We start from the raw sequence: 14,446 nt of genomic DNA on the forward strand, positions 1-14,446 counted from the left end.
CTTGAAGGTGGCTCGTGAATTACATACAAGGCCAAGGACGAGGAATAACTTTGACAATAAGGTGTACAGGAGAGTCAGGTTTCGATCCAGTGGACCTGTGGGTTATGGGCCCACCATGTGGGTTGAAAGTAGGAAGGGTGATGACATCTTGCACAGCCGCGACAAGGAGGCATGTTAGTGAATAGCTTGTCAACTATGCCGGCAACAATGTCGGTACCAAGGACGGGGAACGAAGAGAGCAATTTTCCTGCTTGTTGAACGAGGCGAACCAATTGGCAAAGTTATCACCCATCGGTGGTTACCGGAATGTCATCAACAACAGTAAAAGGATCTTACAGACAGAGTGGTACAACAAGGTGCCTACCTAAGCAGGGAATTATCTCTGCTTAGTTAAGTCAGATTCAGGAGAGATTAAACAAAAGAATGGAAAGGAAAACACGATTATCAGATTAAACAGAACAATGGAAAGGAAAATTGTGATTACACAATTATTAGGAGTATATCCTTCCCATGTACAAGCAGAACAAGGCATACAGGGTAGGAGAGCAAGTACCCAACCATTCAGATAAGAGGCAAGGATTAATCAAGATGTTACCCATACAACGGTGTTTGGATAATTGACCAAGAAACATTTAGCATCGCGCCTCCAATGTTCTTATTGAAGAGCGGGGTATCATAGTCATGCTTCGAGGTAGCAATGATTTGGTGTTTCAATCAAGGGCCAGACTTTGGATACACAAATGATCCATCAGGAGCAACTTACAAAATAAGTCTTACAATTTCCTTCAGGAGAATGGTTATCCTTGCAAGGAAATTATAATGATAGGTCCTCCAGCCAGGTGGGGTGCTAGGCATGACATCATATTACCGGGTCATCAAAGGACCAACATCATATCTCGTGGAAAGTTGTCCCAACCAACCTATCTGACCGAGATTCAGATCCGATTGGTGTCATGATACCTCAGACTCAGGGTGTCCGAGAAGAAAAGCTGCAACACAAATAGACGAAATGACATTGCAAGATTATCGGGAAATGAACTATGGGAGAGGGTTCCTGAAACAATAGTTCATTATTAAACCAAGGAGAGGATGAGGAGGTCGCTGATGGACTCAGCGATAATTCAACGAGGTATCCAAAAAGATGGATCTCCACAATTATGTGGATAAGGAGATAACGTTTGTCAGATCAAATGATATAATGATGTATGCTCGAGGAAAACATACACAATTTAATAATGATAGAAGGGTGCACCCGAAAATCTGGACTAGGTAGCACGATCAATGTTTGAATGGTGATTCAATAAGCAATAGACTTAGAATGAAACTATCGACCATTAACTTCAAAGCAATAGGGTTGCCAGAAGGGCAGAATCCAAACAGTATTGTTCACTTGTAGGTGTCCCGGTTAGAATCGACACGGGGACCAAGAATAGACTGATGATGGCAATAAGTATCACTTGTATCAAGAATTATTAAGGGCTGGGGAAATTCTCGCGACCATCTTGACATAAAAGACGGTGGTACACAAAGTAGAACATAATACCAGTTGGATAGCAAGTTGCATCCGTAACATGAACAAGTTTGTGGTGAAAGAAAGGTATTGATGTTGTCGATGGTAACTCAAATTACCAAGGGACGAGGATGGCGCTTATCATCTAGAATTCAATTGGTAACCCGAAAGGAGTCAGAATGTTGAAGATGATCACGACAAATTTTGTCGAGAGGTTATACGAAGAAGCAATCCAACAGCGACTGCATCAAGCAAAAGGACTGATGCAGCGAACCACATATACGGCACAAACTCGGAATCAAGTTTGTGGTTTGAGGTGAAATGGTAAGACGAGGAAATTCGACGTAAGCTTAGCTCATCGTGGAAAATTGTGCTCCGAGAAGAAGGATTGGGTAGCACAGTTAAAATTTAGCACGATAAGGATATAGCCAATCGGGCTAGGAATGACTTGAAGGATTATTTAACTCATAAGCAACGAAAATTACTTAGAGTTATCATATCGGAGCGCGGAATTGATTCACTTACCGGTGTTCTTGAGCGACTAACAACTCAGAACCCCTGAAAAATTGGAATCATTGAGAAATAATAGCTGATGAAGACTCATAAGATGTAACACAATTCTTAGATATTCTCGAGATACCAGAGGGTAATACTCGACGGTAGATCAATGGTAGAGGTTGGACTGGTGTATTGACTTGCAAAAGACAAGTGCTTTAACTTGTCCGAGAAATGGGATCAAAGAGAAAATATGGTCGGAACCACGATTGCATAGGATCAACTCACAGATACCAGATGATATTATATCAGCTAGATAATCATTTTGCAAGAAGCTTTCGAGACGGTCTACATCATTTTCATGGGCCTGAACACAAGTTCAAGGTCGACTCCCACTTCTTTAATGCACATCATTTCTTTCAATTCTCACTTTCAAAGAAGTTGTAGTGTTGAAATTTTATCTGGCAAAATACCAGAAGAGTATGACTCGTGAAAACTTCTGAGTTCTCACATATTTAAGGAAGGTATATGTTCAACCCATCGGGGCATCATAGAAACATATACCACAAGCTTCAATAGTAAATAACACAAGCTCGATAGTAGAGCATGGGTGACAAAACGAGAGAATACAATTTACCGAAGGCATTATGTATCAGGGAAAGAACTTCTCGAGGTTTTGCATACGAAGGACACTGTCAGATGATATTTCAACAAAGGATCTGATGGTCCATAGCGAAGCTGATGTGAGTATTGGCACACAACCAGAGGAAAAAAATTGCAAGGAGATCAGATTATAGAAACAACTGACTAACTCAATTGTCAAATGCAAAGGAATTATGATTTCCAAATCAAGGGATCAGAAGCAATGCTCTGAGTAGGGATGGATAAGTTGAATAGCCTTAGGGTACAATCAATGACAATTGGATTGGTCGAGAACCAATTCCAGTTAAAAGAATGGCAGCTTAGCCGGAGAAGTAATTTATAAGGATCAATGATGATTGCGTGCATTCGCAAACATATTGAGTCAACAGACTCAAAATGATAATGACAAGGAATGTCATTAAGACTACGAGACTTATGGGATTAACCATAATGCGAGCAAGCAAGAATTTCAAGAGCCAAAGGCTCCAGAGGATTTTCGGAAGATCGAATAGTATTTAGAAGACTTTTGTGAAACTCATGAACAACTGGGGATGAGTGGATACTTGACAAGTGCGGGGATTTATTTGAAGGGGTATTCATGTGGCAAAGAACTGCTAGGCAGTAGGCACGAAGTATTCTCGGAACAATAGAGAAAACTTCGGGTATCTTGTAATAACAAGAACAATGGGGAATGATCGTAAGAATGACAAGTGTAAGTAGTTATCCATAAGGATTTATCGGTGGTCGGGAATAGCAAAAGTGATGGGCACAAAGTCTCGAGAGAATATCAAAGAGTATCTCCGAAATCTTCTGGTGCAGTCGGTGACCATCTGGACTGAAGGGGCTCTCCGGGAGAAAGTATTTTCGAGAACCTAAAGTTAGTTTTTAGTAAAAATCGTTTAACCCGAATAGAAGAGGGTTCAGAATCCCAGAGTAAAGGTCGGGGAATAAAAGATCCTAATACCTCCCGATGGCGACGTGGGCCCATGGGCCACACAGCCATGTTAGTAAAAGTTTTTCAACGACTAGACCCGACTTCGGCCAAGGAGTTGGAAAGGGGGATTCCTACAGGCAGTCGGCTCGGATACCAACTTGTGACGCCCCCGATTCAATCGTACACTAATCATGCACGCAAATGTGTACGATCAAGACCAGGGACTCACGGGAAGATATCACAACACAACTCTACAAATAAAATAAGTCATACAAGCATCATAATACAAGCCAGGGGCCTCGAAGGCTCGAATACAAGTGCTCGATCATAGACGAGTCAGCGGAAGCAACAATATCTGAGTACAGACATAAGTTAAACAAGTTTGCCTTAAGAAGGCTAGCACAAACTGGGATACAGATCGAAAGAGGCGCAGGCCTCCTGCCTGGGATCCTCCTAACTACTCCTGGTCGTCGTCAGCGGGCTGCACGTAGTAGTAGGCACCTCCGGTGTAGTAGGGGTCGTCGTCGATGGTGGCGTCTGGCTCTTGGACTCCAGCATCTGGTTGCGACAACCAGAAAGAAAGGAAAGGGGAAAAAAGTGGGGAGAAAGCAACCGTGAGTACTCATCCAAAGTACTCGCAAGCAAGGAACTACACTACATATGCATGGGTATATGTGTAAGGAGGCCATATCAGTGGACTGAACTGCAGAATGCCAGAATAAGAGGGGGGATAGCTAGTCCTATCGAAGACTACGCTTCTGGCAGCCCCCGTCTTGCAGCATGTAGAAGAGAGTAGATTGAAGTCCTCCAAGTAGCATCTCCAAGTAGCATCTCCAAATAGCATCTCCAAGTAGCATCGCATAGCATAACCCTACCCGGCGATCCTCCCCTCGTCGCCCTGTGGAAAAGCGATCACCGGGTTGTCTGTGGAACTTGGAAGGGTGTGTTTTATTAAGTATCCGGTTCTAGTTGTCATAAGGTCAAGGTACAACTCCAAGTCGTCCTGTTACCGAAGATCACGGCTATTCGAATAGATTAACTTCCCTGCAGGGGTGCACCAACTTACCCAACACGTTTGATCCCATTTGGCCGGACACACTTTCCTGGGTCATGCCCGGCCGCGGAAGATCAACACGCCGCAGCCCCACCTAGGCTCAACAGAGAGGTCAGCACGCCGGTCTAAACCTAGGCGCACAGGGGTCTGGGCCCATCGCCCATAGCACACCTGCACGTTGCGAGGGCGGCCGGAAGCAGACCTAGCATAGCAGGCGTTCCAGTCCAATCCGGCGCGCGCCGCTCCGTCGCTGACGTCTGAAGTGCTTCGGCTGATACCACGACGCCGAGTGCCCATATCTTTCCCACGTAGTTGGTTAGTGCGTATAGGCTCGTAGCCAACTCAGATCAAATACCAAGATCTCGTTAAGCGTGTTAAATATCCGCGAACGCCGAACAGGGCCAGGCCCACCTCTCTCCTAGGCGGTCTCAACCTGCCCTGTCGCTCCGCCACAAAGATCCACTCAGAGGGCCGTCGGAACAAAGGTTCTTTCAGCCCCCAATCCGTGAATCACTCGCGGGTACTCTTCGAGCTGACCCGACTTTAGTCACCATCTGTATAGTATGTATGTATGTATAGTATATACCCGTGATCACCTCCCGAGTGATCACGGCCCAATAGTATAGCAAGGCAGACTGACAAGAATGTAGGGCCAATAATGATAAACTAGCATCCTATACTAAGCATCTAGAATTGCGGGTAAGGTATCAATGACTGTAGCAACAATGACAGACTATGCATCAGAATAGGATTAACGGAAAGCAGTAACATGCTACACTACTCTAATGCAAGCGGTATAGAGGAGAATAGGCGATATCTGGTGATCAAGGGGGGGGGGCTTGCCTGGTTGCTCTGGCAAGGAGGGGTCACCAACTCCGTAGTCGAACTGGGGGTCGCCGGCAGTCTTGAGGTCTACCGGAAAGAAGTAACGGAGGGGGAACACAATAAATAATGGAGCAATCAAAGCAACACAAAGCATAACATGGTGATACGCGGTGCTAGGGGTGACCTAACGCAGTAGGAGGTGATACCGGTGAAGGGGGAAAACATCCGGGAAAGTATCCCCGGAGTTTCGCGTTTTTGGACGGATGAACCGGAGGGGAAAAGTTGCGTGTTTGCTATGCTAGGGATGGGTGGCGGACGAACGGGCTGCGTATCCGGATTCGTCTCATCGTTCTGAGCAACTTTCATGTATAAAGTATTTTCATCGGAGTTATGGATTATTTTATATGATTTTCTAAAGTTTTAAATATTTTCTAAAAATTATTGGATTTAATTTAATTCGAAATTATAACAGTAAATACTTTTGTCACCTAGTGTTACTCTAGCCTATGAGTATGCCAGTGGGGCCAGTGGGGTGGGCTGACTTAGTCAAAGATTGAATAGTTAAATAATGAATAGTGTAGGCGGGTCCCATATGTCATTGTCTATGGTTAAACTAGACTTTAATTAAATTAGATTAACTAATATGGGGGGCACTGTAATTGGCTAGCAGTTAACCTAATAATTGTTATTCTAAATCTAGATTAGCCTAAACTAATTGAACATGGCCGGCCACTCACAGAACAACCACGCGCACACATTGCTAGAGGTTAAAACTGTTTTCTGTCAACAAAAGATAGCATTTTGTGAATTTTATAGAATTTAATCCACGCATCAACTGGATTTGGTCCAGTGGGGTAAAATGAAGTTTGTCAAATGCACTTTCTACTCATATTTATCTTAGCCTTGTCAACAGCTATTTAACCGCAGTTTAAGGCCTATCTAGGGGGTTAGTCGGTGTAAAACACCTAAAGCTAGCCATATATCTACGGTAGCTAGCAATGGTACAGGCAACGCAGCAATGGCGCAAAGCAGTAGCAGGGACACGGCCACGCACGTAGCGCATACGTAGCAGCAGGCAATACGCAGCGACAAGCGGGGGCGTGTGGACAGGCGCCGTGCGCGGCGGGGCTAGCGGGGCGGCTGCACGACGAGCAGCAGCCACCGGCAGCGGCGGCAAGCGGCAGCGGTAGTACCCGACATCAACTAGCAGCAGTACGATGCGGCATCAAACAACGCAGCAGCAGAGCGAAGTAGCAAGCAACGGCAGGAGCAAGCAGCGACACACACGGCAGCAGCGCAGGCACGCACAGGCAGCAATGGCGGTCGAGCACGGGACAACAGCAGCGACAACAGGCAGCACGAGCATCAGCGACAGCAGAAGCAGTAACAGGCGGCAGCAAGCGCACGCATGTACGCGTATGCAGGGGTTCGAGCTCGACGGAGGTGGCGGCCTACGGCGTCCAAATCGAAGGGTTAAAAGGGGGACCCGAGGGAGAAGCTCACCCCGGTTCTCGTGGACGAGGTTAGAAGGTCGGAGGCGGCCCGGAGCAGTGGCAACGACGACGAGTTGATGACGTCCGCAACGGAGCAGGGCTCGATTGCGAGCACATGGACCGTCCCGGCTTGAGCTGGTCCGCGGAACGGACGGATCCGGCCGCGGCGAACTTCCCGGACGTGCTCCTGCACGCCGGAGACGACGGTGGCCGCGGTTGACGGCGAGGTCAGCAGGGCAGAGGCGGACGGGTCGGGGCGCCACGATGTCGGCGAGCGCAGAGGAAGGAGGGGGCGCGAGGGGGAGATATGTGAGGGGCTAGGGTTTGGTGGCGCCGCGGGTTAAGAAGGGGGGTGGCCGGGCGATGGCCGGCGCGTGGCCGGCGTCACCACGGATGCCTGCCTTGATCCCGGGAGGAACAGGATGAGTGGGGGAGGTGGGCTACTGGGCCAGCTGGCCAATTGAGCCAAGTGGCCCGGGGGGAGGGGAGGGGCCTTTCTTTCTTGTTTTTATTTTTGTTTGCTTTGTGTTTTTTTTCTTTTATTTATTCTTTCTGTTTTATTTTAGACACACTTTACTTTAATTTTATAGTATATAAATTTAGCTCCGAAAATAATGTTACTACTTATTCTACTACCATAATAACCTGGGTTCACAGATAAATTAGTTTAATATTTTATATATTATAAAAAGCATTTAATTATTAGTTTGACATGCTGTTCTGCTCATTTTAGAGTAATTACACATTTTATAAAAGTGTGGTTTCTCCACCATAATTACCTACGCATTATTTGGCTCACTCCGAACATTTTAGTTTTAATATTTGAAAACTTTAATTGTTTGCTTGATTTTGAAATTGAATTCGAATCGGTTTCGAACTAACGCGAGGTTAGTAACAGTAATCGAGGTGACGTGGCATCATTAGTAGAGGTTTACTGTAGCTTAATTATCCGGGCGTCACATTGTCGGCAGTGATTTCGATAGGAGAGAGGGGGAAGTGGGGTGGGCAGTGCAAGCAGCGAGTGGGCAAGTGAGCAGAGGGCGTGGTGGGTGGACACGTAATAAAGTCGTAGAATCTGAAACGACTGGTTTTAATCAACGCACACTCACCACGCTGTCGGCTGCAACGCACGCTGAAAAGACGACGTGGCTAACAACATATAATAAGTTTGGCCGATGCTATTCAAAAAAATCACCAGCACTAGCCCATTGGTATTGAACGCATAGTTACAACCAACTGGTCTTGGGTTCGAGCCCCTGGCCAGACTTTTTTTGTGCAGATTTTTTTTCCTAAAATGAATTTGGCAGTAACTTCTGAACTGTAGAAATGGCAAAGTAAAACAAATTAAACAAATTAAAACATGCACCTAAACTGTACAAATGGCAAAGTAAAACAAAAAACAAATCAAAACAAATCAGTAGCACTTAGCCCATTGGTATTGGGCACAAATAAGTATCATACATTCAACATTGTCCACAAGTTCACATGTCTGAATTTAAACACAAACTTAGTAGCACAACACACATTTAGTAGCAGAACACAAACTTAGTACAATACACTCAAACTAAGTAGCAGAACAACAACTTAGATACAGAGTTTCAATAGTTCCACTAGCATTGAAATAGGATGGAAACTTGCTAGGAGGTTTTCTCTTCCTCTTGCCTGCCAATATCCCTGGTTCTCCAGTGGATGTTCTTGGTGCATTGAATGTTCTTGTTGATGCTGATCCTCTTGTTCTTGGAGCTCTTGTTGATGCTGATCCTGTTGCAGGTGCTGGTGAAGACCTGGCTGCTCCTGCTGAAACTGCTGATGTTGAACCTCTCTTATTTGCTGCTATTTTTCTGTTCCTCATTGCTTTAGAAGGTGGAGCAGATGATGCTAGCATGTGTGAAGTTTGGTGTTGAGGTGGTGGTTGTGGAGGTGGATGTGTAGCACTAGAGGAACCCCTAAAAATTTCTCTATTCTCCTGCATGACAAAATTAAATCAGTTAGTAAATAGACCAGAACTAAAATAATTAAACAAAGAATGCATCATTTTTGAATGACCTAGTGTAAGTTGTTTCTCATCTCAAGACTAGGTTTTAGAGCTTTCCCACAGTTTGTATATCTGTGGCCTTGTAGACCACAATTGATGCGTGTAATTGTTCCCATCCTGCTTGTGTCCTTTGGAGCAGGCACCTCAAACTGCCCCTTTCTCCCAGCTGTCTGTTTCTTGCCTGCTTTTTCTTTGAACACTGGGGGCTCAATATCCCGAGTATGGGTGTCAGGCCAGAATTCAGGACCAGGGACAGGGTACACTATGTCTTTGTATGCTTCAATATATAGTGCTTTTTAAAAAAAGCATGCACATAGTCCTCTGGGTGCATGTGAATCTTGCTCATTGTTGCTATTGCATGACTGCATGTCACACCTGTCATGTCCCACCTCCTGCAGTCACATGATTTACTAGCTAGGTTCACACAGTACTGATTTTCCTTACTAGGCACTTGCCAAATGTCAGGACCTGCCTTATATGCATCACAAAATTTGGCATACTTCTTATTCTCCTCTAGTTTCTCTGAATAGTTGGGTGTGATCATCCACCTGCTGTTCTCTGTTTTTTCCCTAGTCTTCTGTCTTTTGATCATCTGCTTAGTCCTAATTCCTTCAAACATAGTCCTAATTGGTCTGTCCCTAACATCAAGGATCATTTTGTTGAAAACCTCACTAAGGTTGTTCACAACAAGATCAGTTTTGCAATTGTAATCCATTGCAGACCTACACCAAGTATCCTTTGAAATTTTTAAGCCACTTCTAGGCATACTCACACTCTGCTTTAAGCTCTGCCATTGCTAATTCATGGCCATGTTTGGTGAATGAGTAGCTAGCCTGATCTACTAGCTTCTTTAGTTCTGCTCCTCTGAAACCAGCTGACTGAAAATTTGCATATATGTGCCTGAGACAGTATCTCTGAGGGGAATCAGGGAACACCTCATTTATAGCCTTAAGAAGACCCTGATTGTAAATTAATAACCACGGTCATGAACAAAAAGAAATAAAGCTACTAATAACAATATATATCTGAACTAGTGGCTAAGATAGGGTGCATACCTTTTGCCTGTCAGAAATAATGGTGTAGGTTCCAAATTTGCTACCACTTCCAATGCAACATCTTAGCTGGGTTAGGAACCATGTCCAACTACCTGAATCTTCCTTATCAACCACACCAAAGGCTATGGGGTAGATGTTGTTGTTGCCATCTCCTCCTGTGGCTGCAAGAATTTGCTGTCCAGTGGTTAGCTTGATGAAGCAACCATCAAGCCCTGCATCCATACCCAAATTAGCTATCATAAATTTACAACAAGATATTTTGAACAAAATGCGGTTATAGATTTACCTATAAAGGGCCTGCAACCATTAAGAAATCCTTGCTTTGATGCATGCAAGCAGTAGAACATGTACTTAAATCTAGGAGTTGGGGCAGGGTTTTCTGGGTCCTCAAATGTTGTAACTACACACGTGCTACCAGGGTTTGTGTCAAGAACTGCTTGTAGGGAGTCCCTCAGTCTATAGTACTGCTCCTTCTGGTCACCTTGTACAACCTTAATAGCCTTCCTCCTTGCCCTATAGGCCACACTCTTTGATACATCAACTGAAAACTTGACTTTGCTATTTTTAATAAGTGAATCCACAGGTGCTCTAGGATCTGCTCTAAGAGAAGGCTCAACTGCTTTGGAAAGCCACTTAGTAGTAACCTTTGTGTTCTCTGCTGATGCTGGACAAGTGTGCTCCATGTTACACTTCTTAATGCAAAATATTCTTTCATGAGCTATCCTAGAGGCACACACGTAAAATTTACATCCATGCTCTCTCTGTGAACACCAAACAATAATTATTGTTGGAGTGTTCCTGTGGTAGTGAAAAGACCTCAAAGTCCTTATATGAAAATCTCTTAATGCTTCTCTGAACTGGTAAACACTATCAAAACACAAGTTCTTGCACAAGAGTAAATGTGAATTGGGAATTGAGGGGTCAAAATATAGCCTTTCCTTCATCTTTTTCTTACTACTTTTTGTGTTTGCTTCTTCATGAGGTATGGTAGTTCAACATCATCTTCTTCTTCCTCATCACTTATGCATGCATCACCAGCAAAACAAAAGTCATCTGCTTCAGGAAACCAATCTTCAAAACATTTTTTCTCTACCTCATTGTGACATCTGCTAGTTGGACCAGGATTCTTCACATGTTTGACAATAGCAGTAGTTTGTAATGTTCTATCCTCTTCAGAGGCACACACTATTTCCATTGGTTGAACAACTTCAGCACTCCCATCTGAATGAACTGAATCCTCAGAACAAAATTCAGACACTTCAGTGTCTCCTTCAAAGTGGTTCAAATCTGCCTCTCTTTGAATCCTGCTCCTCTCAAGCTGAGCCTTTCTATCATCTATCTAATTCTGAAGCTCAGATTGCTCCACAACCTTTTTCACACAGCAGCTCTCTTGAGTGTTCATGTAATTCTCATTAGCGTGTGTACTAATTCCTGGTTCAACATTTCTCACAACCCTTATGTTCACTAGCTTGACATGATGAAAAAAGTCCAACATTTCATGAACACTAGCTTCATTACCTAAATACTTTACTCTTTCAGATCCAATTTCCTCCTCCTTCACATAGTACATGTAATCACTGTCCCCATACCCTTCACTAGCAATGAGTGATTGTAGAGTAAGCAAAGAAATATCTGACTCAAATATACCCCTTTTCACAGAGTTTCTTCCTTCTAAATGAAACCATATGTCCCACTTCTGGTCAGCCAAACTACACAAATAAGTGCTCATGAATTGAATTGAAATTGACTGAGCTATATAGTTTACTAACTCCAGTTTACTACACATGTCCAACTAACAGAAACAAACACATCTTACTAATTTGCCAGATTTAAGCAGCTAACCAAAGGCCCAGCAGATGATACTTGCATACCTGCAACCCATTGGCGATGACTGGGAGAGCGGTGCCTCCGGCTGCTGCGAGCCGGCCTGCGTCGAGAAACTGGTGCTCCCCAACCAATTATCGACTGAGCCGCTGGCCATCGGTGGAGGCGCGAGCGAGGCAGCAGCGTCCAAACTTGTGTCACCGCCACAAGCGTCGCCTCCACCAACGTCGCCGCCGCCAGCTCCGCCACCCTCCGGAATCAACGAGGACATGGCGGCTGCAACCTAGTTCAGAGAGAGGGAGAGGAGGGAGAGAGTGAAGCGGGAGGGGAACGAATCAGATCTTGACCCGCACTGCACCGACATGCGCCGTTCCGACAGCGGACGGGCCGTTAACGGCCGTCAAAGCGCGGCGGCCGTCCGTTCGCCAGCGTGGCAACTGATTCGCGGGCCCAACCGGTCAGATTCGGGGTTAGTGCGGGCGAAGCGAGCGCTTTCGTGACTTGGTAGTTTTTTGCCACAGTTTAGGACAAATTTGGTAGTTTTTCGCACAAAAACGTAGAGTGGTAGTTTTTCGTCACGTTTCCGTCAATTGTGTAGTTTTTGGTTAAATACTCCTAGTTTCAGCTTATGCGGGGTGGTGGCGCCACGCCAGCATAATGATCAAATATCAATCCATCCACCCATCGACCTATCACATACAGTAGTAAATCTTTTTTAATTCCCCTACTTGGTGCATACTATCAATCTAGCTAAGGTAATTACATCGGTTAACCTGTTACGAGACTATCACTGTCACTTTTTTCTTTTTTTTGATAAAAGGAGCATCGCTCTCAAATTCATCTCTGAGATTTCGATCAAAAGTTCCATTTCTGAAATTGATAAAACAAATAGCCGATTGTACGATCCTGGGCAACATCCAGGCCAGGGTTTGGGTTTGGCCACAAGCTGCTGGCAACCCCACAACTGAACCACAGCAACCAAAATTACAAACAGACAGTCAACTAGCCAACACCACCCTCGTTTTTGTCAGTCACGCTGGCAGAGAAGTAGAAACGATCGATGTTACAAACACACAGGAAAAACAACATACTGTATATAGCAATGAGGCATAAGCCCTGAACAGTGAGTCCACTATAAATCATGTCCTCTTGCAGACAAGGCGATCGCATCTGCGCGGAGTCAATGCAGCCAAAAATCGCAACCGCCCGGAGTTGTGAGGACGAGGATGTTCATCTGACTCACTATGGCTCCATCAATCGACTCTGTGCAAGCAAGACAAGAATTAATCATCTGAGATTGATTTGATCTACATTTGTGTTACAGGCAAGAGCAGAATACCATTTGTGTCCCACAGGGAACTACAGCATATATAGTATTACAGGCAAAAGCAGAATACCATTTGTGTCCCACTGGAAATATTGTTCTGAACTGAATTTGATATACATAAATAACTGCAAACACTTACTTTTTAGGTGTTTAGTGCTAGACATAAATAAACACATTTGTGTCCCACCGGCAATATTGTTTTTCAACTGAATTTGATATGTGTAACTACTAACTAACTGCAAACACTCACCTTTAGTGGGAGCTACAGCATATGGTATTACAGGCAGAAGCAGAATATCTTCTGTGTCCCACTGGCAATATTGTTATCAACTGAATTTGATATAGGTAACTAGCGGCAAACACTCACTGTGTGCCCTCTACCGTCCTACAAGCCGTCTTCTGCTGCCAGTGACCATGGGAAATAACAAAATTAACCCTTTTGCTCAATGCCCGAGACCATGGCGTTGCCCCTGGAACCTTCGTTTCGACCATGAAAACACTACTTTTTTTCCAACGGTAAGGTGAGTGGCATAGACATAGCCAAACTCATTGCCAGAGATGTCCGCATTGAACAAAAGGGTTAGATTTGGTTAAAGTTGTGGAGGTCGGTCATTTTTGGCTAAACTTTCAAAAGAGGGCAAATTTTTCCATTTCCCACTGTCGATAACCCGCATGCTAGCCCTGGAACAACTGCCGTCTTCCGCTACCATGAGAATTAACAAAATTGACCTTTTTCTCAAAATCCGCTAAAAAAATGACCCACCTAAATTTTTGTAGCCAAATCTAATCCTTTGTTTGCCGCCAGCCTCCATGGCATTGAACTTGGCTATGTCAGTGGCACATACCTCGACGTTCGCTGCCGAAATGAATTAAGGTTCCAGGGTCAACGCTATATACCATGGTGTTGAGCTATTAGAGGTCAACGGCATAGTTGGAGGCACAGTCCATGGTGTTGACCCCACAAGGGTGGCAAAAATTACGGTGCAGCGTTGAGAGAGTGTCAACCCCATGGAATATTCATTTTGATTGCGAAACGCTAAATATTTTTCAACGCTAAGATACATGGTGCTGACATAGGGAAGTTCAATGCATGAGAGGTTGGCATTGAGTAACCGGGTTAGATTTGGTTAAGCTTGGGAGGTAGGTCATTTCTGGCTTAGCTTCAAAAAGAGGGTTCATTTTGTCATTTCTCACCCTGTGACGAGCGTCGATGACACGCCACCTCATCCTGCCCCAACCGCCGCCATCCCGG

The 14,446-nt window shown here is 44.7% G+C and overlaps 1 protein-coding gene across 1 annotated transcript in view; it reads right to left on the minus strand.

Moving 5' to 3' along the window:
* Positions 1 to 12,831: 12,831 nt before the first annotated feature.
* The window catches only part of LOC123160138 (uncharacterized), a 4,237-nt gene continuing 2,622 nt past the window's right edge, over positions 12,832 to 14,446 (minus strand). Inside the window, exon 4 of the transcript XR_006480012.1 lies at positions 12,832 to 13,130. The gene's annotated coding sequence lies outside the window, so the exon portion shown is untranslated. The remainder of the gene's footprint in view (positions 13,131 to 14,446) is intronic.

This window comes from Triticum aestivum, chromosome 7B, assembly GCF_018294505.1.
Source record: "Triticum aestivum cultivar Chinese Spring chromosome 7B, IWGSC CS RefSeq v2.1, whole genome shotgun sequence".
NCBI lineage: Eukaryota > Viridiplantae > Streptophyta > Magnoliopsida > Poales > Poaceae > Triticum > Triticum aestivum.